The sequence below is a fragment of the Xiphophorus hellerii genome, chromosome 2 (assembly GCF_003331165.1).
Source record: "Xiphophorus hellerii strain 12219 chromosome 2, Xiphophorus_hellerii-4.1, whole genome shotgun sequence".
Lineage (NCBI taxonomy): Eukaryota > Metazoa > Chordata > Actinopteri > Cyprinodontiformes > Poeciliidae > Xiphophorus > Xiphophorus hellerii.
Genome location: NC_045673.1, coordinates 570,101 through 597,488, shown reverse-complemented (window position 1 = coordinate 597,488; position 27,388 = coordinate 570,101). Strand labels below are relative to the sequence as shown.

The following is a 27,388-nucleotide window of genomic DNA, read 5'->3' as shown; positions in this document are numbered from 1 at the left end:
CACATTTTAATAATTTAAACACCAAATATACCTTAAAAACAAGACACAAAGATGTGAGCACACAGAATACCAAGACGTGAACAAGCGAGGGTCCATCGAATCTAACCAAACATAACCACAGAAATATTATTACTGAATTATTTCAGCAGGAAATCCTTGAGATAAAATGGCAGAATGTGATTTTCAGTGAGAACCTGGCTAAAAGGCACATCGCTGCAAAACAATAATTAAAACAATCACAGAATTCACTGAAACACACATAAATTAAAAACGACCAGAAATAGAGAACATAGAATTAAGACTTTGTAAACTAACTGAAGAAGGTTTAGGAAATAAAATCAAAGAACAAAATGTGAACATTGTTAAAGACAACATAAATGTAACCTTAAAGGTTTCACTGTGAATTTAAAAATGTTTGTCTTCTTTTCTCTTTCAGCTGTTTCACACATGATGTTTGATTCTAACTTATTGGACAGTTTCTCACCAAACAAGCTGCATAGAAGTTTTAGAAACTCTCCGTTGGCCTGGAGAAAACAAACTCTTGATTCCTTTGCATTGATCAGCTGCAGCATCAGATGTTTCTCCTGGGGGATCAGAGACGTAGAAGATGTTTTTCATGACGCATAAACAGACCGGAGCTCATTTCCAGGAGGAAGACATGATCGATATTTTCTGATTCAGTGCTCATGTTACTGAAATAACTCCCATAAATTCCCTCTTAATGCAGTAAATGCAGCCTGGGTTTGACTGTACAGGAAAAGCTGGACTGGCAGTGCTCTGCAGAAGCTACTTGGCTGTTATGAACAATGAGAGAGAATTATTACATATTGCATAATCACTGCATTATTACCTCTGAAGAGTGAGGAAAAAGTCTCATTTCATTTCTCAGTAAATCAACACAAACAATAAAATAACAAATCTGCCTGAATCTGATGAGCAGAGCAGGAAATGTGGGATTTCCTGAGCAGCATGGCGTCAAACAGAAAGTGGCTGTTCTTGTTTTCTCTGTGCTGAAAGGAGAATCTGGAGCTTCAACTTGTTTTTGGCTCTTTAACTAGAAACTTTCGGCGTTGCTCTTCGACCAGCAGCAGTTCCATGCAGGAAAACATGCGGTTGCTCTAAAAGAAAAAACCTTGCTTTGACTTGTGACGTTTTAGGTAGATTTCATATGGTTTACATATAATGGCATTACATGCCTTGTGCAATAATCTGCCCAGAAAAGCTGCTTTCTAATGAATTTCTACCCAGCTGTGAGCTTCAGACTGGAAACCTTTTGGACTCAGTTTTCTCCTCAACATCAACACCAAGTCAAGACAAGTTTATTCAAAAGCATTTTTAAAACAGAAAGACTGAGCCACGTGCCGAACTGAACAGACACCAGAAAACAGAAAACTAGCAAACACAGAATGTCTAAATGCCACAAAAAGCAGCAAACATAAAGTTCATTTCATTAAGTGTGCTTGAGCATCAGCATAGCACATGTAGGACCTCGTACATTTTAGTACTTTTCAGACTGGACTGGAACATTTTAATTTAGGAAAAGTATACCTTAAGGTCATTTTGAGTTTACAAAAGTATTTATCATTTCTTTTTACTTTTTTCTTTCTTAAAAGGATCAACATGTTGGCCAAAATATGTTGGAATTTTCCCACTAACTAAAAATAGCTGCTTGTGACACATCAAAACTCATAATTACTTCCAAAATGTATATTTTCAACCATGGCGGTCGCCATTTTTTCACCTGGTGGGTTGATGATGCGTTTTGGTCCGTCCTGTGTTGGAGTCTACAGAGTAAACACAGGAAGGCTAACTTTACCTCCGCTGCTGGTCATCATGTTGCGCTTGCCTGGTGTAATTTCAGATAACGCCACACTGTGTCGCTGTTGGCTGTAAGCACATGAAAAAAGAAGAGCAGAGTGGGAGATCGCTGAACACAACTTCCAAAGGACCTACATTTGTGCCCTCAACATTTCTCGCCAGAAGACTTTGTCAACCAGCAAAACTGATGAAAGCGCTAATCGGTTATCGCTAACGAGCTAAAACCAAATACCTGCAGACAGTTTTGATCCACAAAGTTTCTATTTCCCGCTGCTGCTGCCTGCTAGTGAGCGAAAGATGCTGAGAGAAACATTGACAGGCAGCAGTGGAAGCTCCTTGAAATGCTAACGGAGCTAATGCTACTGCCGCCGGTCCAGACTGAAGACGGGCTGGACACAGAGCTGGAGGTACATTCTTCTTCTTTTGTGTTTTATTGGTGGATGGCAAACCAACTTGGATGCCAATGATAGAGGGACTGCATCAATACACACGTTAATGTGCACATATATAGGCTACACACACACACACACACACACACATATGTGTAGGCATGTATATATATACATACTTTTAAGTACAATTATACAACCTGGACATCCATGTGACAATATTTTATTAAAATTTATTTTTAAAAATCTACTGTATTGTTTTTACATCTAAAATAAATATTTCTCAAATATCTATTGTTACAGCTAATCGTGGATCCCTTTAAGTAAATTTAAAGCATTGCAGAAATACGTTTCTTATTTTAATGACTTCTGGTACCATTTAATATTGAGTGGAGAAAAAACATTTTTATAGTAAATGTAAACAGGAGTCAATAATTTGTGTGCTGTTGGTTTTTTCTAGCAAAAAGAAGTAAGAATGACACCAAGTGACTGGACCGGGACCGGGACCGGGACGTGTGAAGGCAGCAGGCAGTGAAGCAGAAAATAAATTAAGTGAATAAACTGTTTTTGCTAAATGTGCCTTTAAAAATAAAACCCAAAGGAACCGTTTGAGTCCGGGGTTCCGATGAGGCCCAGCCTCCCCGTCTGGCTGCGGATCCAGGTTCTGGACCGGGCCCGTTGACCCAGGTTCGGGGTTCGGGGCGGAGACTTCGCTCCTCTGGACCAATCACAGTTCACGGTTCGACTTTGTAAACAACTCTTCCACGCTGCTTTTTAAAACCCACTTTTTTCTGGTTGCGAACCTCGGAGGAACGCCGCGGTGCTGCGCTGAGCTGAACCCGAACCGAACCGCCAGAACCAGGTGAGAATGTTCCGAGTTCGGGTTTCTGTCGGTGCCGTTTGGCAGCTCGCGCCTGCAGCTGCGAGCGCGTGCTCAGGTGGCCGAGTAGCGGAGGCTGCGGGTGGAAATCAGCTGACATGTTCCCGGACCGAACCGGAGGGAGTTCGGGGACACCGTGTCCATGTTGGGAGTGATGACGCCACAGTCAGGCTGGAAACTTTCCGCTCCAGATCGACTTGGTTCTGTTTGGAAGAGGCTGACAGAACCGAACCGAACCGCTCATCTGAAACCCACCAAGACAGAAGCTTCAGCTAAGGCTGCTTTAGAGAACGGGCCAGAGGTTCTGACTTGTTGCACATGTAGGAGTTGCTCCAGTACCAACTCTGGTTCTGGTTCGGGTCCTGGCTGGCTGCTGACGGGTCAGAGTTCAGAGGAAATCACTGACAGATTGTTATTAATCTGCTTTTACTGCGTCAGAGCTCCGAACAGAACCTGAGCTCAAATGGCTCCATTTGGACCCGCAGCAGGTACATATTAGCGGGAGAAAAGGGTCCAATTATGGTTTAAAAGCTCCGGGTTTGTGTAGAAACTGCTGGAATAATCAGCAGTCACCTTGATGGTGACAGTTTGGCTCTTAAATTTCAGATTTGTCAGTAAAATGATGGACTTTAAATCTGCTTCACTGTTAACGCAGCAAGGCGCCGCTGCTGCCCCCAGCGGCGCTGCAGGGAACTGCAGCCTGGATGTTGCGCTGTGAGCTTCAGAAATAAATGTTCTCTGAACGGATGTGGCCTCAGCCTCGCTGTGGCGTATGTGTGTGTGTGTGTGTGTGTGTGTGTGTGTGTGTGTGTGTGTGTGTGTATGTGTGTGGGTGTGTGTGTGGGTGGGTGTGTGTGTGTGTGTGTGCTTTCTGCACGCCCACCCTGAAGGAGGCAGGGCTGAGGAAGAGGAGGAGCGCTGGCTTCCTCTAACAACGGCTGGGAGGCGGGGCGGTTTGGCAGAGGCTGCTGTGAGTTCAGGTGAAGTTTGAACACCTGCGCTGCGTTCATCTGGTTTCACTCTAAGCTGTGTGGAAATGTGATGCATTCATGTTGACCTGCTCTGGGTTCATCTTCATCCTCACTGCGGTTCTTCTTCCTCAGTCTGTCTGTCTGTCTGTCTGTCTGTCTGTCTGTCTGCGACCCAGTGAGGAATGGAGCTGATGTCGGTTAGAGGTCTTCCTCATCCAGTCACTCATACGCCTACTTAGTAACATCAACCTGTAAATTTCATCTGATGCATGCTGCAGCAGAACGACACCTAACGTACCAGTAATAGTTTGATTGATCAATTTGTTTTATCATCAGGTGGGAAACTAGAAGCTTTTTTACATAATCTTCTAAAAATGATGAAAAATACACAAGCTCTAGGAAACAAATTGCAATGTTTTTATCTTTCTTTTAAAACCTAAAAATGATAATAAAAAAATGACAACAAATTTAATGTAATAGATATTTATTACAGTTTGTGATGTTTTTTAACACGTTGCAACATTTACTGTATTTATTTAACTGGAATTGATTTCCCACCTGATCGGGCGGACTCAACCTTCAGGGGGCGCTGCACCAAGAACCGCTGAAGGAACCGACACAAAAACCTCTGAAGAAGAAACTGAGCAAAACTTCCTTCTTCACCAGATGGAAACAAGATGGAGGCGTCAGATTTTAGCGGTTGGAGGATTTCTCTTTAGTCTTTGGCTGAAGAAAAGGAGCCTTTTCTCCTGCTAGCGCTAGGCTAACACATTAGCTTTGGTTGTATTTACCCAGAATGCCCTGTGCTGTAGTTCACTTCCTGCTTTTGGTTAATTATGCATTCACACCTCCCCAAACAGACCCGGCATTCTAGGCAGACTTCCTGGAGTTGGGTGAAAGTGGACTGGCGGGAATAAACCCTGCAAAGTGGCAGAACTCTGAAGAACCGGTTTGGTCTGTAGCCGTTTACACATCAACACCAGGACAGAACAACACTAATGTGGTGCTGCAGTTTTTATCTCTTGCCTCCAAGGTAATAACATTTTGCCGGGACAAAATTGCAAAAGTGTGACTACTGGCTCCTGAATGAAACTTCATGTCTGTGCAAACAGAAAACATTTGTAAACGATGACATCAGTAGGATCAGGTCTGGTTTTTCACAGCGCAGCACAAAATGGCCGACCTCAATTCTGTATGAACCTGGTCACATTATATGAAGCAGTAAAACAAAATCTGCTCATTGTGCAACATTTCTGCTGTCAGCAAACAAGCAGAGGTTATAGGCGCCACATCATTTGTGCACCTCTGTGCAGGCCAAGTGTTTCTCTGCCCCCTGCTGGCCTGGCATGCGCACTACATCGTGTTCAGTACTGTTTGAGTTTTGGTTGCACTGTGATGTCAGTGTAGTTATTTTTTTATGGAAAGGTTTTTGTGTAAACATAAAGGTGATTTCATGCCTGCTCTGTTTTCTGTCTTCTTGCGATGGACAGGCGCCCTGTCCAGGCGGAGACCGCTGGCTCTGTCTGACCGACAGGAAGTGAAGTAGATGGCTGCTAGCTGCTTTAGCATTTAGCCTCTAACAGTGAACGATGCACCGTGCTGCTCTGTGGCGTCTGCATTATTCTGGGTTCTGCTTTATTTTTACTAAGAAAGGAGCTGACTTGAACTAGACCGCTTTGAGTTGCGTCATCATCTGAGCTGTGTGAAGGCTGCGGCCCGGCAGGCCGGATGTTGTCTTGAAGAACAGCTGAGCTGCAGATGGCAGGCCTGTGGTTGGCTGTGCTGCTCATGCACATCACTGCAGCTGGAAAACCGCTTCATCCGACTGATTCTTGTTGTTTTGCATTTCATGCAGCACACTTTCATTTCCTGCCAAATGTTTCTTGTGTTGGCGATCAGATGGAGAGTGCTGCTTGTTGGTGATGGGTTGCTGTTCATAATGATCTGCTCTGCTAGATAACCAGCTTACGTGAAGCTCATTGACGTCATCGCTTCCTGGAACAGCAGCTGAACAAAACAAGGCGCCTGCCTGACGCGGTTTTGGTGGTTTGATGACTTTAAACGTGAGGCGTGTCAAGCAGAGAGGAAGACGAGCTGCAGGTGGAGAAGAGGCGTCAGGAGGAAGGTTCCTCATCAGAGCCCAGAGAGGGTGAGCCTGCAGCAGCCGCCTGCAGCCGCCTGCAGCAGCCTGCAGCAGCAGCGTGGGCGTGACGCACCGCACTGGAGCAAAAAGATTTGGAGTTTGAGCTGAAACTTTCTGCAGTAATAACAATAACAGTAATCTTCATGTGGCAGATGCTGGACAGCAACTGCTTCTGTGATTAGGAAGCTGCAGCAGTTTAATAATCTCTAAGGTTGAAAGATTTTACATGAAAATCTTATTAAAAAACTAATTTCTACATCAATTTAAAACATTTTTTTAGATCAAAAATCTAAAAACTTTTCCAGTCATACTCCTTCTGCCAAACAGCAAACTTCTGTCAGGCCTTTATTGTCTGCAGATGTAGAAGTTTAATTTGGTTTGAGGTTAAAAACCGTCAGGATGAAAATGTTACAACAAAGTCGCAAAGCAACAACCAGCCTAACTTCAGATCTGAAAGATGCTGAGCAGCTGAGAAACATTTTCCATCTGGATGAAATGAAATCTAAATGTTTCCTCTCTGGGTTCAACTGGAGACTTTTGTGTTTTGTAATAATTACTGTAACTGTTGCAGCAGCCAGTTTGAATTTCAACCATATTATTTATGCCTGGACTCTGACTGTCATCGGAGACGACCTGGACGGTTGGACGTTGGATGGTTGGATGGTTATACAGTTGGACGGTTGGACAGTTGGATGGTTATACAGTTGGACGGTTGGACAGTTGGATGATTGGACGGTTGGACGTTGGCTGGTTATACAGTTGGACGGTTGGACGTTGGATGGTTATACAGTTAGACGGTTGGACGTTGGATGGTTATACAGTTGGACGGTTGGACAGTTGGATGATTGGACGGTTGGACGTTGGATGGTTATACAGTTGGACGGTTGGACAGTTGGATGGTTGGATAATTTTACAGTTGGACGGTTGGATGGTTGGATGGTTATACAGTTGGACGGTTGGACGATTAGACGGTTGGACGTTAGATGGTTATACAGTTGGACGGTTGGACAGTTGGATGATTGGACGGTTGGACGTTGGATGGTTATACAGTTGGACGGTTGGACGTTGGATGGTTATACAGTTGGACGGTTGGATGTTGGATGGTTATACAGTTGGACGGTTGGATGTTGGATGGTTATACAGTTGGACGGTTGGACGTTGGATGGTTATACAGTTGGACGGTTGGACAGTTGGATGATTGGACGGTTGGACGTTGGATGGTTATACAGTTGGACGGTTGGACAGTTGAATGATTGGACGGTTGGACGTTGGATGGTTATACAGTTGGACGGTTGGACAGTTGGATGGTTATACAGTTGGACGGTTGGACAGTTGGATGATTGGACGGTTGGACGTTGGATGGTTATACAGTTGGACGGTTGGACAGTTGAATGATTGGACGGTTGGACGTTGGATGGTTATACAGTTGGACGGTTGGACAGTTGAATGATTGGACGGTTGGACGTTGGATGGTTATACAGTTGGACGGTTGGACAGTTGAATGATTGGACGGTTGGACGTTGGATGGTTATACAGTTGGACGGTTGGACAGTTGGATGGTTATACAGTTGGATGGTTGGACAGTTGGATGGTTGGATGATTTTACAGTTGGACGGTTGGATGGTTGGACAGTTGGACGATTTTACAGTTGGACGGTTGGACAGTTGGACGGTTGGACCAAGTCCACCATATGGTTCCATTTGTCCGATGGATCGTGAAGGTCTGCTCGGCCTGGCGTTAGAACTGCTGCTCTGTGTGTTGGTTGTTCATGCTTAATAAAGGTTATTGTGATTGAACTGAAGTTATTGCAGAACAGCGCCTCCTGGTGGCAGCGTGTCGGAGCAGCTCTGCTGGTTCTTATTCATTTCCTGGTTGAATTGTTGCTGTTTGGATCTTTGTTCCTTCTGGCTCTGGATTTTTACTTTTCTTTCCTTTGGATAGATGTTATGATGCGTAACCATGGTGACAAGGTATTGATGTCTCTCTGACCATGTAAGGGATTTAAAAAGCAGCAGCTAAAGCGAAGGAGGCGGATCAGCAGAGCTGCTAGCAGCTGAAGAAGTCGTCATGTTACTGTGGAATATCGTTTCTGCTGGCTGGATGTTGAGCTGTTAGCATGTTAGCATAGGCCTGTCATACAGCAACAGTATTCAGTCAGAGGCCTCTTTAGATGAGTTGCATGACTGACTGCTACTGGAGCTCCTCCCTGATCTTATAAGTACTGTATTTTCCGCACTATAAGGCGCACCACATTATAAGGCGCATAGAATAGCCGCTACAGTAGAGGCTGGGGTTACGTTATGAATCCATTAGATCAGGGGTGTCAAACTCAAATACACAGTGGGCCAAAATTTTAAATTGAACAAAGCCGCGGGCCAAGGTTGAACATTTTATAAATAAATATTGAACAAGCAAGGCTTATATAACTTAAAAGTGCAGGCGTGCATAATTGAGTTGCTAATAATAATAATAAAACATATAAATGGCATATTAAATAAAATTTAAATAAAAATTGAAAGCTTCCTTTCTGAGGTAAATGTCAAAATTAGCTTCGTACTCAGGCTAATAAATTTGAAAATAAAATAACATAACAACTATGAATAAATCATTAAATAAACTATGAATAAACCATTCAGGCCTTGGAGTAACAAGAAAAGGTGCATAGAAAACTTATTTATTGCTCATTTTGCGACACACTGATCTACTCTGATGCAGCCAAGCCAGATACCTGGCATCTTTTCTTGGATGCCAGTTCATCAATGTCGGGGCTCAGAGTTTGAGCTGAGGAAACCTTCATTATCGAACAAAGGTGTTCATAAGATAAGATAAGATTTATTGTCATTGTCATCAAAGGTGTTCGTCAGTCAGACGTCTCCTGTGAGACGTTTTCGTCATCTTCACTGAGGAGAAAAGTTGCTCACATACATATGTAAACAGATATTCTGTCTCCCAGCTGTCCAGAAAAGTTCTATTTTCTGTCTTTCTTTTCGCCATGTTTTGGTAGGGTAACACAGTGACAGCTGTAGTTTGAGGTCGCAGTGAGGTTTGGGGGAGAGGCCCAGGGATGCGGGGTGCGCCGGGGCTTTCAACCCAAGGAGTGAGCAAGAAGGCGGATCACCACCTTCCTAATACATCCATGTCCGCTACCATAAGTGCTACTGACACAGAGGAGGAGGCGTGTCTGCCTCTGTCCTGATTGACGCACCAAAAAAACAGCAGAGCATTATGGGATTTGTAGTATAAGCGGTGAATGCGGCGTCACAGCGTACACTGTATAATACCGGCGGGCCGGCTCTAATATTAATTTGAAATTGCCTCGCTGGCCAAATATAATTACACTGCGGGCCAAATTTGGCCCGCAGGCCAGAGTTTGACACCTATGCATTAGATGGAGCTGCGCTAAAGGGAATGTCAACAAAATAGTCAGATAGGTCAGTCAAACTTTATTAATAGATTACAAACCAGCGTTCTGAAAACTCTGTTCATTCCCAAAATGAACAAACAGCTGTTTTATTATTTTCCCCGAGGTAAAGTCAGTGACGGGGTATTTTCGTGACACAGTTTATCTTTTAACAACAGCAAGGTATAACATATAGTGGAGGGGAACTTTTCCTCGATTCAATAAACACGTAAAAAACAGTCTGATACTGTTACGGTAAATCAAATCACAATATATATCCACTTCCGCACAATTGATTGGTTCATGTTAAATTCTCTGGCTGCTGCTCTGTTCCCATGTTCTACTGCGTGACTGATCGCCTTGAGCTTAAACTCTGTGTCGTAAGTGTGTCTCTTAATAGGAGCCATTTTGGGGTCTTTACACAAAACCCAGCATGCACCGCGCGCGCTTCTTCTTCTACGGGGAAAATGAAGTCGGCGGCTGCTTACCGTAGTTGCGAGACCTGCTGTGGCTCAATATTGGTCCATATATAAGGCGCAGTGGGTTATAAGGCGCACTGTCGGCTTTTGAGAAAATTGAAGGTTTTTAGGTGCAACTTATAGTGCGGAAAATACGGTAAGTGTAGGTGTGTGTGTTAGCATTAGTAAGGACCGTTTTCCAGTAAACCCTACGTTGTGAGGACCTTCTGCTCCTCCTGGTTTTAAACTGAATCAGGATTTTTCTGGTCATTTCTCTGAACTCCTTCAGAGGCCTGGAATAAAAGTGCAAACCAGCTGAAATTGAACATAATATCATCCCTTTAAGGGTGGAAAAATGTTGGTGTAATTGGAAGCACGGTGCTGTTCTTGAATATAAATCACAGAGAAAAAAACGTGGTTTCATAATGAATGTGTAAAGCAGCCAGTGTAGCGCAGCTTTGCTGCATATTTTTCACATTAGTGTACGATGCGCAGGGCGTTCATTTCTCTGGCCTGCGAGGCGTGACGCGCTCTTCTTGTTTAAAGTAATCAGGAGAGAGAGGAAGACGCTCCAGCTGTGATGAAGGTGTGTCTTGTTTTCTTCTGGTTTCATGGCTGCTGACTCTGCAGAGTGATGCTGAAACTTCCTGATCGTCTCAGCGGGGAACACTCTGTCTCTGCGGCCCGACCGCTTCCACCGTTTACTGCTTTAGCTGCTCGTCTCTACCTCCGCCACAGAGCCGGGGGTTTACACACACACACACACACACAAACACACACACACACACACACACACACACACCCACACACCCACACACACACACACACATTCTTCCAGTGTGTTTGTGTGTGAGAGAGAGACAAATGAGAACTGCTGCAGCAGTCAAGTGTTTGACTAAAAGAGTCTCATTTTTAAATAGTTAATAAATTCATTGTAAGTTATTATAACAGCTGCCAGTTATTTCTGAGTTAAACCAACATTTGTTACCATAAACATTTCTTTTAAATTTAGCTTTCCATCCGTAGAATAATGATATAAATCTATAAACGATGTTCACCTAAGAGAAGAAACAGCTGGCTTTCATTCAGGAGTCTCTTCATAGATGGTAGAAGCCTGACCTCTAGTGGTCATGAAGCAGCCATGCACCGACTCAATAACATTTCAGAGTCTGTGGACAGGATGTCGATCAATCAATCAATCAATCAATCAATCAATCAATCAATCAATCAATCAATCTTAGTGGAGCGCCTTTCATACAGAAACAAAAGTTCTTAACATCAGATCAAATTCCGGGAGACCAACAACCTAAAGGGAGGAAGCTGGAGCCCCCAGAGAGAAGAGGCTGGGATTCGAACCCAGAACCAGCTGAGTCACCGTGCAACCGAATAAATAAATACAAAAATAAAAAGTTTAAATGAAGTGAATACTGAAATCTAAATGTACTTTGCACATTTAAAACGGTAAACCATTTTAATAATGACAAGTCATTAAATATGATCAAAATCATATTTAAGGACAAACTCCCTCAAATTAGGAATAAATAATTAATAATCACTGAAAGCAAAAGTTTGTCAGCTCTTCAATAAGCAATAATTATTTTGTCAGTAAAAGCAAAAACATATCTTTAGTATTTATGGCTTTCATTTTATTAGAATAACTTAATCTTCAGCCTTCAAATCAATCTTCAATCAAAGATTAGCTGTTCCAGATAAGATCATCAGATAAAACAGATTAATTCAAACTGTTGTTCAAAGCTTTTAGTGGAAGTTAAAGCCTTGTTATTAATTATTGGTAATATTTTTCTTATTTATTAATGTTATTAGTAGGTTTGTGATTTCTGAAGAATAGTTTTTATTTATTTGAGTAAATACAAATATATTTACTATCAGCTATTAACAAGCAGAGTATGCTGCCCCCTGGCGGCGGCTCATGGCAGGTGGGCAGCGTGGCGGTGGGCAGTGTGGGTTTCAGGCAGTGGGGCCTCCTTGTGTCCTCTTGTTCTTCCTGGTCTCTATCATCTGCAAATGGGCTGCGAATCAACTGGAAATGTTGTTTTTGTTCTTCAAAGTCACCAAAGCGCCGTGCGAACTTGTGCGTATTTGGAAACACCGTTGTGCCGACTTGGTTCAGCATTACTTGGCGACAGGGAAAGTGGGGCAAGTTGCTCTGGTGCATTTGTGTCTCCCATAAAAGCAGCTTCATTTGAAAAGCCTTCACTGCGTCATGCATGTCAGTGATCATGCGATAAATTCCCTGGAGCTGGAGGCTTAAGGCGTTAAAATGAGCTGTTATGTCAGCCAGAAACGCCAACTCACATTTCCACTTTTCATCCCGCAAAACGGTAGAGTCTTTTCCTTTACTGTCCATGAACTGACAGATTTCGTTGCTGAGCCCAAAAACTCTGTTGAGAACGTTTCCCCGACTTGGCCAACGTACCTCTGTGTGATGAGGAATGTCGGCAAACTCTGAATCTATCTCCTGTAGAAAGGACTGAAATTGCCTGTGGTGTAAACCTTTACTTCGGACAAAGTTTACAGTTTGTGTTGCAGTGCTGATTACATGGTCCATCTTCAGGACTTTGCCACATGGTGCTTCCTGGTGTATAATGCAGCGACATACTGTTAACTCACCAGTACAGTTCTACATCTTTACTCACATTCTTCCCACTAGTCCACTTTTCTCACCGCACATAGCCGGTGCTCCATCAGTTGTAAGTCCAGTAAGTTTGTCCCAGGGCCGTTTCATGTCGGTTACTTTGACATACGTTTTCAAAAATGTCCTTTCCGGTCGTTGTCCCGTGCGTCGATTTAATGTCCAATATTTCCCCTGTAAGGCGCAAATCGGAGTCCAGTCCACGGATGAAGATGGCTAGCTGTGCAGTGTCAGTCATGTCAGTACTTTCATCCACAGCAAGAGAGTATGCAATAAAGTCTTTGCTTCTTTCACTCAACTGTGTTCTTAAATCAGTGGCCATCTCACAAACTGTATTTCTACTCAGGCTTACATTTACCAGCATCTGCTTTTTGTCTGGACGTACGTCGTCGCACACCTTGATCAAGCAGCTCTTCAGAAATTCTCCGTCGGTGAAAAGCCGGGCCTCTCTGGCGATGTCACATGGTTTGCTGAAATGTCAGATTCTTCTTTAACTCTCCTACTTTTCGTATCTTCTGCTCTGCATTCAGGTCTTTCAGGTTATCCTGATGTTTTGTCTCAGGGTGCCGTCTTGGATTAAATTCTGTAAATACAGCCACATTAGCGCCACCAATGAGACAAACGGGTTTACCGGCCATGTCAGTAAACATGTACTCAGCCTCCCGTCGGTTCTGAAAGGTTTTGTTTTCAGAATCAACTTTTCTCTTCGGCATCATGAGGGACTAACTTCAATAACTTGCAGCAACAGACGCTAGACTTTATCAGCAAGGCAGCTGAAGCGCTGCATTATGGGATCCGTAGTTTATTGTGATACCAGCGTTTCATATTGCCGGGCCATTAGTAACAATAATATAAAATGATCTCGCGGGCCTTGAGTTTGACACGTGCTTTAGATTAAGGTGTTCAAAGGGTGGCCTGGGGGCCATTTGTGGCCCTTGGCAAAAAATGAATAATTATCTGAAGCTAGTGACGCTACGCCTCCTCTTGTCCAGCACACATCACTAACAAATGCGTCACCTTTAACCTTTGGTTCTTTTTCTTCATCCATTTTCTTTTTCTTTCATTTTCTGAAAACTCGTTTCATCTGAAACCTGAATCTGAAGTTAGTTACAGAATCTCAGCGGCCTGAAGACGACTTTCTGTGTTTTCATGGTTCTGAGGTTTTAATTAGTCAGAAAATAATCACAATTTATTCTGCTTTTCATTTCAAGTTGAAGAAAATCCAACAAAAAGAGGAAAATAACTGGTCAAATTCTGCCTAGTGACCGCAGAGCAACATCTCTGATTGGCCGATTACTTTCCTAAAAATAAAGGACCACAAAGCTTCGATTCCACAGTTATAGATTAGCAATCTACTGATTGCTGTAATAGTGTAAAATGTAACATGTAGGGCCAGGACTTTGTGGAAACTTTTTAAATGTAATTAATCACTTCATCTTTTTCTTTTTTACACACAAAAGCTCTGAGAACTTTTGTATTTGTTTCTGGCTGTTAAACTGGACAAGCAACATCCACTTACTGTCCTTTTATTAATCTGTCTGGTTGCTTTTTTATTGCTATGTTGGCTGTTTAATGATGACCTTTAACCTTTAACCATCTTATTAATGGGAGCCAAAGCTCCTCTTTTATTTTCATTCTCATTTCTTCAACAATAAACGCAGGATTGAAGCCACAAGTGTTTTCTTCCTGTAATTTTCCATGTCTGCTTGAGCAAGCAGGGCTGTGTGTGTGTGTGTGTGGGGGTGTGTGTGTGTGCTTTTACGACACACACCCAGCCTTGTTTCAGTTTCCTGCTTGTTGCTCAGTTCCTTCTCGAAGATTTCCTGACATGAATCCGTGTTGCAACTCATGCTGGTTGAGGAAGAATGCTGTGCCCTCCTCTTCCTCTTCTTCTTCCTCTCCTGGACCGGACCGGACCACAGTTCCCTGTCTCAAGGTCCAGATGAGTGTGTGCTCCGGCGCGGCGTGGTGGTGGGGCCCCTTAACTGGTCCGGCTGCTCCAGACTCCCTCGCTGCCCCGGCCCACATTCCTTAGTGAAGCTTTATAGTTCTGACATGTTGGAGGTTCGGCTCGGAGCGGAGCGAAGCGGTTCTTTAACTCCTTAACAATAATCGTTTTCAGAAAGCTTGATTCTAACTTTTCTGGAACTAAACAACGTATGAATGATTAATAAGCACAGACGGACCAGGAGCTGCAGCTTCCTGTCGGCGCCGAGCTGACGGACGGTTTCACCGTCTGGGATGAATCTGGATGTTTGTTCGTCTCTGGTTGAGCAGAAATCAGACTGATCAAAACCCAGGTAGAAAACTCACCTGGCCACAAAAAGGAGCAATTTCAAATTATGTGAAATGTTACTCATTTTGTAATAAAGATTGTGCATTTATTATCTATTCATCTGGATGTAACGTCCAATTACTCAAATCTATTTCCAAAAGCTTTCCATCACTGCGCCGCAGTCACCTTTTACCTGTTGTTTCCATGGCTACATGACCTTGTTTGCTGACTTCCTGCTCTCTCAGTAATCCTCCAGGTGGATGGTCGGGATCATTGCAGCTCCCGCTCAGCTTGCTGAATTCCTGCTTTTTCCCGTTAAATGGCCTTCAGGAAACGGCCAATCATGACGCAATCATGAAGTTTTATCTGAAGTTATGAAAGTTCACATCTCTCCAGAGCCAGACTAATTGCTCTCTGCAGTCCCTGATCCCAGTAGGTGATGTTTGTTCTGGCCATTTATCCACCACAATCAGTCCAGGTCACTTTTGCAACCTTCATGGGAAAGTGGCTGAAAATCCCACAGCGAGCAGTTTGGTGTCAGAATGCGTGCAGTTCTGGCACTTTAGTGCTCAGAGGACTGTAAACGCGCCTCTTTGCATGAGTACACATGTTTTCCTGCTTTTCATGCATTAAACCCACTTGCTGGGAGTTGGTGAGGGGAAAAATCCTGATCTGCAACAACAAAGGGGGCTTGTAGCTGGAGGGACCCCTCTGGTCAATGAGATGCAGACCTTTAAATTCCTGCAAATACAAGTTCCCTAATGACCCGCTGCTGAAGGTTTCCTCTCATTTTGCTCTTCGGGTCTTTTCAGAGATTCAAAGAATTTAGCTTGATAGATTCTAGATGTGTTTTAAACAGATGGACGAACTTTTAGAGCAGACGGGATCGTTCTGCTGTAGTACCTGCAGTTGGCCTTTAGGTGGAGCTGCTGCATTCATTTTACAGCCGTCTCTTCTGAAGCCGCTGCAAGGAAACGAACTTTATGACCGAATCCACTCATGACCAGAACCCCGATTATTCATAACTTTATAACCAAAACAATTTTATACATAAAATACATTTGAAAATGAAGTTGAATAAAGTCTGGGAGTCTAAGTTCTGAATGAACCAGAACCACTGAAAACAGACTGGATCCAGTGATCATTTAAACAACGCTTCACTTTTAAACTGTTCCGTTTTATGTGCTCAGATAAAATAGTTGAATAAAGTTCATATAGGTTATCACAGGTCAACATAGAAATAATTGCTATAGATACACGATGTATCAGTATCAACTTCAATATCGGCACTAAAACTACATTCTGGGTTCATTCTCCAGAGTCCAGCAAAAATAAAAACATTAAAATTGGTGGAGATGAGGCTGTTAGATGTTGAGTAATTAGAATGACTAGATCGTCTGTAGAATCTACACATGGCAGTTCTACGCTCAAACGCTTCTGTTTTATTTCTTTTCTTTCAGCTGAATGAATTCATGATTGAGAAATGAAATGGTTATTTGTTTTATTGTTCATGTTGGTGGGATTTGTAATTATGAAGTTTTTATTAAAGTTTAAAGATGAAATTCAGGATTTCCCAGAGGAAACTCTCTAAAGGTCCATCAGGTTTTAGAGAATAAAAATGGTTCAAAGTTAACTGGAAAATTAACAATATAACCAGATAAATATGTGATTGGAAGACATTATTGGCTTTACTATAGAGTCTTAAGAAGACAAACAAAATATAATGAAAAAAATATATTTTTTGCAGTTAAATCTTAATGAAGTAAACAGTCAGTAGATGTTAAAACAAGCTTTGTAATGCTGATCACATTTAAAAGGAAAATAAATACATAAGAAATTATGTATTTTCCAGAAATGGTCAATGATGATCATTTCTGTGCATAACTAAATTTTCTTAAGCATTATTATCTAATAACTACTAGGGAACAAAATTACAGTATTTATTGTATGAAGTTTTCTTGTATTTTCCTAAATCTCCCTTTTATCTGCTGGCTGCTATCGGTTCTTATTTATCTTAGTGAATCAGGATTTACACGGACGACTGATTGGTCCAAAGGTCCTGGCTGTGATTGGCTGCTGCTGTGGCTCTTTCAGGTGAACCGGAAGAAGCGTGTGGGACGTAAACGCGCCGCAGGTTTGGGAGCTGATGCAGAGCTGCTGTTCAGGCTGAGAAGCTTTTCAAGGTTCGCTTTAATCAGCGATCTGGGAGCGACGCCATCTTGCTCCGGCACGCATGGTGGATCAGAGCGGAAACCTTCACAATAAGAGCCTTTACGCTGTAAAAAATGCTCTGAACTTTAACATATTTGGGCTGAAACACACAAATGAATTGTTGAGAGAGTAAAAATGTTATTACACACATTACATAATTGCAGTATTAAAGCTGTAAACATTTATTAAGTTAGATTAATGAATTTGATTGCTACAGTCTTAAAGTTTAACTGCTGGAGCTTCATTATGTGTATCTGAGCTAAATTGGATGAATCAGTTTGAGTGTAAATTAATTTATAAAGTAAAATCCTCCATGGGCTGCCACCTTATCGTGGTGGAGGGGTTTGAGTGTCCCAATGATCCTAGGAGCTATGCTGTCTGGGGCTTCATGCCCCTGGTAGGGTCACCCAAGGCAGACAGGTCCTAGGTGAGGGACCAGACAAAGAGCAGCCCAAAGACCCCAATGATGAAGGAAAACTTTGGACTTGGTGTTCCCTCGCCCGGACGCGGGTCACCGGGGCCCCACTCTGGAGCCAGGCCTGGAGGGGGGGCACGATGGCGAGCGTCTGGTGGCCGGGCTTTTACCCATGGAGCCCGGCCGGGCTCAGCCCGAAGAGGAAACATGGGCCCCCCCTCCCATGGGCCCACCACCCGTGGGAGGGGCCAAAGGGGTCGGGTGCAGTGTGGGATGGGTGGCAGCAGAGGGAGGGGACCCTGGCGGTCCGATCCTCGGTTGCAGAAACTGGCTCTTGGGACGTGGAATGTCACCTCTCTGGTGGGGAAGGAGCCGGAGCTAGTGCGTGAGGTCGAGAGGTTCCGGCTAGAAATAGTCGGTCTCACCTCGACGCACGGCTCTGGTTCTGGAACCAGTCTCCTTGAGAGGGGCTGGACATACTTCCACTCTGGAGTTGCCCAAGGTGAGAGGCGTCGGGCAGGAGTGGGCATACTTGTTGCTCCCCATCTCGGCGCCTGTACGTTGGGGTTTACCCCGGTGAACGAGAGGGTAGCATCCCTCCGCCTACGGGTGGGGGGACGGGTTCTGACTGTCGTTTGTGCTTACGGGCCGAACGACAGTTCAGATTACCCACCCTTTTTGGAGTCCTTAGAGGGGGTACTGGAGAGTGCTCCTCCTGGGGACTCCCTTGTTCTGCTGGGGGACTTCAACGCTCACGTGGGCAATGACAGTGAGACCTGGAGGGGCGTGGTTGGGAGGAACGGCCCGCCCGACCTGAACTCGAGCGGTGTTCTGTTGCTGGACTTCTGTGCTCGCCATGGATTGTCCATAACGAACACCATGTTCAAGCATAAGGGTGTCCATATGTGCACTTGGCACCAGGACACCCTAGGCCGCAGTTCGATGATCGACTTTGTCATCGTTTCATCGGATCTGCGGCCGTATGTCTTGGACACTCGGGTGAAGAGAGGTGCGGAGCTGTCCACTGACCACTACCTGGTGGTGAGTTGGCTCCGGTGGTGGGGGCGAAAGCCGGTCAGACCTGGCAGGCCCAAACGTGTTGTGAGGGTCTGCTGGGAACGTCTGGCGGAATCCCCTGTGAGACGGAGCTTTAACTCCCATCTCCGGCAAAACTTCGAACACGTCCCGGGGGAGGTGGGGGACATGGAGTCTGAGTGGACCGTGTTCCGTGCCTCCATTGTCGAGGCGGCCGATCGGAGCTGTGGCCGCAAGGTTGTCGGTGCCTGTCGCGGCGGCAACCCTCGAACCCGCTGGTGGACACCTTCGGTGAGGGATGCCGTCAGGCTGAAGAAGGAGTCCTATCGGGCCTTTTTGGCCTGTGGGACTCCGGAAGCAGCTGATGGGTACCGGCGGGCGAAGCGGCATGCGGCTCGGGCGGTTGCTGAGGCAAAAACCCGGGCGTGGGAGGAGTTTGGAGAGGCCATGGAGAAAGACTTCCGTACGGCTTCGAGGCGATTCTGGTCCACCATCCGGCGTCTCAGGGGGGGGAAGCGGTGCAGCACCAACACTGTTTATAGTGGGGATGGTGTGCTGCTGACCTCTACTCGGGACGTTGTGGGCCGGTGGGCAGAGTACTTCGAAGACCTCCTCAATCCCACCAACATGCCTTCCACTGAGGAAGCGGAGCCTGGGGACTCTGGGTTAGGCTCTCCAATCTCTGGGGACGAGGTCGCCGAGGTGGTTAAAAAGCTCCTCGGTGGCAGGGCCCCGGGGGTGGATGAGATCCGCCCGGAGTTTCTTAAGGCTCTGGATGTTGTAGGGTTGTGTTGGTTGACGCGACTCTGCAATGTCGCATGGACATCGGGGGCAGTTCCCCTGGATTGGCAGACTGGGGTGGTGGTCCCCCTGTTCAAAAAGGGGGACCGGAGGGTGTGCTCCAATTATAGAGGGGTCACACTCTTAAGCCTCCCTGGCAAGGTCTATTCAGGGGTCCTGGAGAGGAGGGTCCGTCGGATAGTCGAACCTCGGATTCAGGAAGAGCAGTGTGGTTTTCGTCCTGGTCGTGGAACGCTGGACCAGCTCTACACCCTCGGCAGGGTCCTGGAGGGTGCATGGGAGTTCGCCCAACCAGTCTACATGTGTTTTGTGGACCTGGAGAAGGCGTTCGACCGTGTCCCTCGGGGAGCCCTGTGGGGGGTTCTCCGGGAGTATGGGGTACCGGGCCCTTTGATACGGGCTGTCAGGTCCCTGTATGACCGGTGTCAGAGTCTGGTCCGCATTGCCGGCAGTAAGTCGGGCTCGTTTCCGGTGAGAGTTGGACTCCGCCAGGGCTGCCCTTTGTCACCGATTCTGTTCATCACTTTCATGGACAGAATTTCTAGGCGCAGCCAAGGTGTTGAGGGGATCCGATTTGGTGGCCTTAGGATCTCATCTCTGCTTTTTGCAGACGATGTGGTCCTTTTGGCTTCATCAGATCGTGATCTGCAGCTCTCGCTGGAGCGGTTCGCAGCCGAGTGTGACGCGGCCGGGATGAGGATCAGTGCCTCCAAATCCGAGGCCATGGTCTTGAGCCGGAAAAGGGTAGAGTGCCTTCTCCGGGTCAGGGGGGGTGTCCTGCCCCAAGTGGAGGAGTTTAAGTATCTCGGGATCTTGTTCACGAATGGGGGAAGAAGGGAGCGGGAGATTGACAGGCGGATTGGCGCAGCGTCTGCTGTCAAGCGGGCGCTGTACCGGTCCGTCGTGGTGAAGAGAGAGCTGAGCCAAAAAGCGAAGCTCTCGATTTACCGGTCGATCTACGTTCCCACCCTCATCTATGGTCATGAGCTTTGGGTCATGACCGAAAGAACGAGATCGCGGATACAAGCGGCCGAAATGGGTTTTCTCCGTAGGGTGGCTGGGCTCTCCCTTAGAGATAGGGTGAGAAGCTCAGTCATCCGGGAGGGACTCAGAGTAGAGCCGCTGCTCCTTCACATCGAGAGGAGCCAGTTGAGGTGGCTCGGGCATCTGGTCAGGATGCCTCCTAGACGCCTCCCTGGTGAGGTGTTCCGGGCACGTCCCACCGGGAGGAGGCCCCGGGGAAGACCCAGGACACGCTGGAGGGACTATGTCTCTCGGCTGGCCTGGGAACGCCTCGGGATTCCCCCGGAGGAGCTAGAAGAAGTGGCTGGGGAGAGGGAAGTCTGGGCCTCCCTTCTGAAGCTGCTACCCCCGCGACCCGACCTCGGATAAGCGGAAGAAGATGGATGGATGGATGGATGGATGGATGGATGGATGAAGTAAAATTACGAAGGCAGGAACTTCTTAAAGAGACAGAGGCCAATTTCAAAGCGTCAGATTCAGTTAGATGCAGTCAAATTTAAAACATGCAGCATTTTTCTAACAGCTGTAAGATCAGTACATGATTGTGCTGTAAAATGGAACTGTGTGCATATTATCATCCTTTAATATGTCAGATCATTTGACAGAAAAAAATATATTTTTAAATGATTTTTAAAAAATCTGTTTTGTGTTTTTAGCAATGCTGCTCATAACTTGGCCAATTATAGCTCCAGATTTCCTTCAGCATCTAAATAAAAACAACCTTGTCATCTAGAAATCATTGCATCAGTTTTTAAATTTAATCATGTGCTGAAGTCTGACTTTAACACGTTGTTATGGTTACATGTTTCTGGCATAGTTAAATACCCAGACAGGAAGATTTCTGGTTTCATGTTTAGAGCATTAATATTCAGTCTTTCAACAGCAATACGGCTGCATGTTTAATATTTAATCTGAGGAAGGAGATGTTCATGTTGGTGAATCTGAAGCTCAGAGTTTCTCATTCTGACGGTTTTATAATCCAGAACTCTTTCAGAACTTCAGGCCAGAAAGTCAACAGGGATAGAACAATAAAATAATAATAATAATATTTATTCATTCAATTAAATACTAAAATTCATTAAATCAAAAAGTCTGGTCAGGATTTATCTGGAATTAAGCTTTACAAAACTTTAAATAGATTTAATGCTAAAGAAAATATTCTGATTAAACCAGTTTTCAATAACATATTTATTCATTCTGCAGAGGTTTGTTCATTAATACAGATGTACATATTGTAGTTTCCTTTATAAAACTAAAACATTATGAAACTCTTTATGTTGAACATCCGTCCCTGACTGGACGCCTCTGCGCTCATCAACCCATAAAACTAATCCTTCTTATGTTTCTATGTTTAGACGCATTAAATCACATTTTTCTTTATACATATTCTGGGTTGTTTAGAAATCTACCAAGTGGCGAAACATGAATCGATTTAATTCTACAGGAAGTTAATTTTCTGGTTCTCTGCAGTGAACTTTGTCTTTCTCCACATCCGGAAACATAATTCTGTTAAACAGAGAAACTTGCACTGCGCCAGTTTGGTGTCATTGTGTCTGTTCTGGGTTGTGATGGATCCCACTGCAGGCTGTTGGAGGCCTGCAGGTGTGTAACCATCTGAGGCGTAACCGTCGAACCAGAGCCCCCCCCCCCCCCCCCACACCGCAAGCTTTAGCAAGCAGAAGAAGAGAGGCATCAGATCTGATCAGTGCGTGAATACGAAGTGGAACATCAGGCTGCTTTGTATTTTAACAGAACGTCACGTTTAGCTCCGGCTAACCCACATTAGCCTCATTTCAGGTTTCTTCAGGTTGGACCGAGTTCTGACTCGGTCTAACCTGACAGCTAGCATGGACGTCACAATAGCTGTGACGTCCACTAGCATGCAGAGAGAGGCAGCAAAGCAGACGCTGTGGATCAGCTAGCAGCAGGATGGAAAAGCCCCCTACTGCAGCGCAGGCAGCGGCGCAGGCAGAGGCGCAGGCAGCGGCGCAGGCAGAGGCGCAGGCAGCGGCGCAGGCAGCGGCGCAGGCAGCGGCGCAGGCAGCGGCGCAGGCGCAGGCAGCGGCGCAGGCAGCGGCGCAGGCAGAGGCGCAGGCAGCGGCGCAGGCGCAGGCAGAGGCGCAGGCAGCGGCGCAGGCACAGGCAGAGACGCAGGCAGAGGCGCAGGCAGCGGCGCAGGCAGAGGCGCAGGCAGCGGCGCAGGCAGCTGCGCAGGCAGAGGCGCAGGCAGAGGCGCAGGCAGCGGCGCAGGCAGCGGCGCAGGCAGCGGCGCAGGCAGAGACGCAGGCAGCGGCGCAGGCAGCGGCGCAGGCAGCGGCGCAGCGCATCCTGTTCTGGGTATTCATTTTCAGAGGATTTCCAGGAATGGGAGACTATTGGTGGTTCTAAGTGGTTTTTCTATTTCCTGTTTAGATTTTTTTTCTAGCTACAGAGAAACCTGCTAACTTCAGCCTCAGGTTTCAGACGGCTGCTAACCTCTGCAGCCGGACCGGTCAGAACCGAGCAGAACCTCTGGCCTGCAGCTGCAGATCCAGTGATCTTTTGACTCTGGGATGCAACCGCCGCACATTGCAGGAAGTGTCACATGGGTCATCTAAGGTCATGTGAGGTCATCTGTCTGCATGTCATTTCTCTCAGGCTGAGTTTCTGTTTTTCATCACATCGTCGTGAAATTCAGACTCATGGATCCAAATATTGATCAGGTTCTGGAAACGTTTCCATCTGGAGAGAAACTCTGCTTCCATCAGCCTGATGCCTCGTTTACCCAGACTTCTCCACACCTGATATCCACATTCATTCCTCTAAACCAGTGGTCTCCAACCTTTTATTACCGCGGACCGGTCAAGACTTGGCAGTTTTGCTGCAGCCGGGGGTTTGGGGGGGAAATGCTTCTGCATGTTGGTGTTCCCACTAAAGCCTTTTTGTTTTATTGCCCCGATTTTCCCTTTACGACAGTCTTCCAGCGTCCTGCAGCGTGTGCTGTGTAACGTGGTGATGTGTTGAATATGTCCGATCTACAATCGTTCATATTCAACTTTGTCTCGGCCCGATTATCCAGCCTGTGGGGTTTTTACTGACTGGGAGCGAAACGCAGCCTGTTGAATGTGACAGATAGCCAATCAGAAAGCGCGGTGACGTAAGAACGGAGGGGATCCCAGACAGTTGTCATGGCAACTGAGACATCAGAGGTGATATGTGGAAATGTTTATTACTATATGTAAATGTCATTTTTATATATGTTTATTATATGTGGTTATGATTATTCAGTTAAAATGTTAACTATGATAAAACATAACTCACCTCCAAATCATAGAGCAGCAAATAGAGCAGCTGCTCCGCCATCTTTTATCAAACATCTTTTCTTTTTGTTTTTTATCGCTTAAAATGAGCCACAAACTATCACTGCTGCTTCTACATCGTCATCCTGTTTGATTATTCTAAATTCATGTTTGGTCTGTTGGGGGTTTTACTGGATTTTCTTCTGGAATCGGTTCTGTGGTGTGTTGCTGCTGGACTCACGAACCGACCGAACCTGTTGGACTTTTATCGGCTCTGTGGTCACAGAGGTCTGGAAAATCGGCCCACAATCCTTAAATGGTGTGAACCAGACCTAAAACTCACAAACTCCTCTCGTCTCGTCTCTCCACTGCCCTAACGCTCTCTGACTCTGGTCGCTATGGTAACGTTTAATATCCCTTCAAAATAAGATACAGATGCGCCACAAAAACAAACATTTTACTTTGGTGAAAACTTTAACTCAGGATAACGACTAATGGAGCCCTGAGCTTGTTTCTCTGCAACCAGACGGTCCATCTGGGAGAGACGAGAGACGATGAGACCGGAAGTGTTGCTGATGCTCAGGGTTCTTGGTCTCTAGTGGAGAAGCAGCTTGAAGCTTCATTGCCTCATTAACATCCGGTCACCATATCATGCAGAGCTTGGACTGTGGGAATCACCTGCCGGGATAAATCCATCCTCCTGTCTCTTCTCTGGGCCTTTTCCCTTCGCAAAGAAACTTTCCAAACAATCTGATCCGTTTCTGACTCATTTTGCTGCTTGTGGCTCCATGTTGGCGGCAAGACGGAACCGAGAGAATCCGGTTAAAGGACTTTCAAAATAAAAGATCCTCCACACTCAAATAATTCATAAAACGGAAATATTTAATTGTTTCTTGCGCGGCCCGGTACCAATTGGTCCACGGACCGGTACCGGTCCACGGCCCGGGGGTTGGGGACTACTGCTCTAGGGGACAGTGTAGACAGGTGGAGGACAGGCATAGGGATTACTTCAGAAGAGACAGGAAGTGTGTTGCAATACATCAGAAATCCCTGCAGAACAGGAAATGATGTGGAAACTGCTTCCTGTGTTTTAAGTTGGACACGTCTCTGTCCATGGGACGGCTGCAGAGCAACACGCTGCAGAGCTGCTAAAGCTGCAGCGCTGCAGGACCTGGGTCCGACCTGTGTGAGCTGTATTCTCTATATTTGCTGTTTTAAAACTATAATTTGACTCTTTGGGTGTGTGACCTATCAGGACAATCAGCTTCATTTTATTTGGGGGTGTCAGTGTGGACAGTGACTGTCCCCCAGAGAGGGGAAATTATGCTAACTCTGGGAATGTGAAGCCAAAACGAGGGGCTTCACATTCCCAGAACTTATTTACCTTCTGCTTCCTGTTTTAATGCTACAGTTAGTTGTGGGAGAAAACTGGTGTGTGTGTGTGTGTATGTGTGTGTGTGTGGGTGTGTGTGTGTCAGTGTGAGGGGCCCGGCGGGGTCTTCAGAGACAATTCGGGTTCTCCGGCCATCTGGCCGGTAGAGGCGCCGGTCCGCAGTTACCGCGTGACGGTCTGCGCGCAGCGGCCGACGGCGTCTGACTTCAAGGTCACGACCCCGGACTCGTTTCCTAGCAGGCTGCCGCCGTGACAGCAGGGGGCCGTTTATCTGATACCCCGGGTAAGTGCTGCCGGGTCCGGCCGAGCTTTGATGCTCTGGTTTCTGTTATAACCCCAGTGTCAGTCCATCTGGACTGGCCACACACCCACATTAGCACCATGGCAACTGGGACAGGGCGACCACACACACACACACACACCCCCACACACACACACACACACGCAGTGTTCCTTCTCCTCTCGTCTCCACCAGGTGTTCCTGTCTGATCCTCTGATGTTTAAAGGTAACGCCCCAGGAGGCCCCAGTTTAGCCCCAGTTTGGCCCCAGGAGGCCCCAGTTTGGCCCCAGGAGGCCCCAGTTTAGCCCCAGTTTGGTCCCAGGAGGCCCCAGTTTGGCCCCAGGAGGCCCCAGTTTGGCCCCAGTTTGGTCCCAGGAGGCCCCAGTTTGGTCCCAGGAGGCCCCAGTTTGGCCCCAATTTGGTCCCAGGAGGCCCCAGTTTGGCCCCAGTTTAGCCCCAGTTTGGTCCCAGGAGGCCCCAGTTTGGTCCCAGTTTGGTCCCAGGAGGCCCCAGTTTGGCCCCAATTTGGTCCCAGGAGGCCCCAGTTTGGCCCCAGTTTGGTCCCAGGAGGCCCCAGTTTGGCCCCAATTTGGTCCCAGGAGGCCCCAGTTTGGCCCCAATTTGGTCCCAGGAGGCCCCAGTTTGGTCCCAGTTTGGTCCCAGGAGGCCCCAGTTTGGCCCCAATTTGGTCCCAGGAGGCCCCAGTTTGGCCCCAGTTTAGCCCCAGTTTGGTCCCAGGAGGCCCCAGTTTGGTCCCAGGAGGCCCCAGTTTGGCCCCAGTTTAGCCCCAGTTTGGTCCCAGTTTGGCCCCAGTTTGGTCCCAGGAGGCCCCAGTTTGGCCCCAGTTTAGCCCCAGTTTGGTCCCAGGAGGCCCCAGTTTGGTCCCAGTTTGGTCCCAGGAGGCCCCAGTTTGGCCCCAATTTGGTCCCAGGAGGCCCCAGTTTGGTCCCAGTTTGGTCCCAGGAGGCCCCAGTTTGGCCCCAGTTTAGCCCCAGTTTGGTCCCAGGAGGCCCCAGTTTGGTCCCAGTTTGGTCCCAGGAGGCCCCAGTTTGGCCCCAGTTTGGTCCCAGGAGGCCCCAGTTTGGCCCCAGTTTGGCCCCAGTTTAGCCCCAGTTTGGTCCCAGGAGGCCCCAGTTTGGTCCCAGTTTGGTCCCAGGAGGCCCCAGTTTGGCCCCAGTTTAGCCCCAGTTTGGTCCCAGGAGGCCCCAGTTTGGCCCCAGTTTGGTCCCAGGAGGCCCCAGTTTGGCCCCAGTTTAGCCCCAGTTTGGTCCCAGGAGGCCCCAGTTTGGTCCCAGGAGGCCCCAGTTTGGCCCCAGTTTAGCCCCAGTTTGGTCCCAGGAGGCCCCAGTTTGGCCCCAGTTTGGCCCCAGTTTAGCCCCAGTTTGGTCCCAGGAGGCCCCAGTTTGGTCCCAGTTTGGTCCCAGGAGGCCCCAGTTTGGCCCCAGTTTAGCCCCAGTTTGGTCCCAGGAGGCCCCAGTTTGGCCCCAGTTTGGTCCCAGGAGGCCCCAGTTTGGCCCCAGTTTAGCCCCAGTTTGGTCCCAGGAGGCCCCAGTTTGGTCCCAGGAGGCCCCAGTTTGGCCCCAGTTTAGCCCCAGTTTGGTCCCAGGAGGCCCCAGTTTGGCCCCAGTTTAGCCCCAGGTTGGCCCTGAGCGTTGGAACCTCGAGTCCACTGACTGTCAGCTCTGAGTTTAACCCGTTAATAGAAAAGCGGTTCTGTTCACTCGGAGAGACCGGGTCAGGGTGTTCAGATTAAACAGCGCCTCCACAGGTCACAGCGTGTAACTGCAACTATATACAGAATATGAATTTTTATTATTTAAAGATGAAAAGAGAATCAAAGAAATTTGTCTTTAATTGGTTTTTGATTAGAAAAGAAAATGTTTTATTTTTCTGTAATATTTTATATGCATTAAAATGAACAGAAATGTAAACAGGTTATTGTGTAAATATTGTAAAGAAGCAAA

The 27,388-nt window shown here is 46.6% G+C and overlaps 1 protein-coding gene across 2 annotated transcripts in view; it reads left to right on the top strand.

Moving 5' to 3' along the window:
* Nucleotides 1-2,946: 2,946 nt before the first annotated feature.
* ccnd2a (cyclin D2, a) overlaps nucleotides 2,947-27,388 on the top strand; it is a 116,660-nt gene continuing 92,218 nt past the window's right edge. For both annotated transcript variants that reach the window (XM_032546527.1, XM_032546518.1), the window contains exon 1: nucleotides 2,947-3,069. The gene's annotated coding sequence lies outside the window, so the exon portion shown is untranslated. The remainder of the gene's footprint in view (nucleotides 3,070-27,388) is intronic.